Source organism: Rhinolophus sinicus, chromosome 1, assembly GCF_057876585.1.
Source record: "Rhinolophus sinicus isolate RSI-liver-muscle chromosome 1, RSI-T2T, whole genome shotgun sequence".
Lineage (NCBI taxonomy): Eukaryota > Metazoa > Chordata > Mammalia > Chiroptera > Rhinolophidae > Rhinolophus > Rhinolophus sinicus.
Window position 1 is genome coordinate 121,967,875 of NC_142501.1, and position 2,160 is coordinate 121,970,034.

The following is a 2,160-nucleotide window of genomic DNA, read 5'->3' on the forward strand; positions in this document are numbered from 1 at the left end:
TCCTAACTCCAAAGGCTGCCGGTTCAATTCCCACATGGGCCAGTGGGCTCTCAACCACAAGGTTGCCAGTTCAACTCCTCGAGTCCCGCAAGGGATGGTGGGCTCCGCCCCCTGCAACTAAGATTGAACACGGCACCTTGAGCTGAGCTGCCACTGAGCTCTCAGATGGCTCTGTTGGTTGGAGTGCATCCTCTCAACCACAAGGTTGCTGGTTCAACTCCCACAAGGGATGGTGGGCTGCGCCCCCTACAATTAACATCGGCAGCTGGACCTGGAGCTGAGCTGCGCCCTCCACAACTAAGTCTGAAAGGACAACAATTTGAAGCTGAATGGCACCCTCCACAACTAAGATTGAAAGGACAACTTGACTTGGAAAAAAGGCCTGGAAGTACACACTGTTCCCCAATAAAGTCCTGTTCCCCTTCCCCAATAAAATCTTTAAAAAAAAAAAAAAAAGTACTATCTCTCAAACAATTGAGACAGAAATACAAAGTGCTCTGAAAAACTGTGACCCTGGTAATGATGAAAGAAATAGGTGTCAAAGATGTCTGTAATAGTGTAAATTGAAATTTTTCCATCCATGTTTATAAAGTAATGTATTTTAATGACTTTAAATATTATATTGTAAATATGCAATTAAATTAATAATTAAATATTATGAGTAGACATTGGACTATTTCCTCTATATCCCTTGAAATTTATGTATTCAAGTTCACAGAAACAAAGCTTCTCATTGTAAATAATGGAAATAGCATTATATTCAATTTTGCCCTTTTTTTGACACATCCTGCCTCAGGTTTATTTGTACAGATAGCACAGGAGGACACCAGCCCCACGGAGGCAGCAGCCCAGGGGTCACACCAGTCCTTTTGTCCTCATATCGGCAGACAGAGGTCTCTATTCTGAGCGTTCCTGGGGCCTGGGCATCTTTGGGAGCCAGAGCCTGAGCTGAAGGCGAAGACGGAGCTGCAACCAGGGGTGGGGCTTTGGTTTGAGCCTTGGCTTTGGACTTTGCCCGGCAGAGCCTGATGCTTGGCAATGCGGGCTCGAGCACGTTTCCCAAGCTTGGAATGGCCAATGGGCGATGTAGGCAAGTCGACTGAGCCAGTGTCTGCACCCTTTGGGACCTTGGGCTTGACATCCTTGGGCTTTCCGAGGGCCTTGATGGCCTCAACCAGTGCACTTGGCCTTGGCATTGTTCGCTTGCTTCTTCTTCAGGCTCTTCTTGTACTTCTTGGCAAAGAGCACGTTCCTCAGGAACTTGGGGTCCACCCCCTTAATAGTCGTATTTTTGATTGAGGGTTTCTTGATGCCGTTTCTGTGCCATTTTCGGGACTAGTTGTGCGTGGTGTGTGACTTGGCCATGTCTGCACCCAAGCCCGCAGCTCCCAAACTCCTGGGACCAATGTTGCCTTATATTTGAACACACATAATTTTTGTCCTGAATTAACTGGATAATTTCCCAAATTCCTTATTTCACTTGGTCTTGTTGAATGCCCCTTTCCCCTCAAAAATTATAACAAAGACTATAAAAATAATGAGTATGAAACGATTGAACAGGAAAATTCTTCAGTGACTGCAGTTAAAGCTGCCTCAATTTATCATAGCACAGAATCTGCCTAATGGGAAATATTTTCAAGTCCAGCTCAGCCTAGAAGTTTCTCTTTCCATCAAAATAAGCAAGAATATAGCCTTCTTCCTATGCACTAGTGTGGACGAGACATTCATTCAATAACCTCTGTGGCCAAGAAGCTGGTGTAGCTGCCGCATATACAACAGTGAACAGGAGAGGCTGGTCCCTGCCCTCCTGGCCCTTTAGCATGTTAGACAATAAGCTGTCAACTAGCCACACCATAAATTATTTAATTACAGCACAGGCTGAGCTGGCAGAGCATTTTGTAGCGTGGGTCAGAGCTCATGAGCGCGTGAACAACTAAGAAATAGTACCAGGAGGTGGGAGACTGCATCCGCCTCGAACTTAGAGCTTGCATTATTTCTGAAAGTACAAAGACAGAGAAAAGCCTTTCCCGGAATAACACACATAGACAACAGACACTTAGCCACGCACATTGGAACATGCCTAAAAGCTGTAGGGGAGGAAAATTTTTCTGTCAACCCCTCTAGGTTCTTTGGCTGGGCTAATAATCAAGTTAACATAAG

The 2,160-nt window shown here is 45.3% G+C and overlaps 1 pseudogene; it reads right to left on the reverse strand.

Moving 5' to 3' along the window:
- Positions 1-760: 760 nt before the first annotated feature.
- LOC148759247 (large ribosomal subunit protein eL29 pseudogene) lies at positions 761-1,392 on the reverse strand (annotated as a pseudogene).
- Between the last annotated feature and the right edge of the window lie 768 nt (positions 1,393-2,160).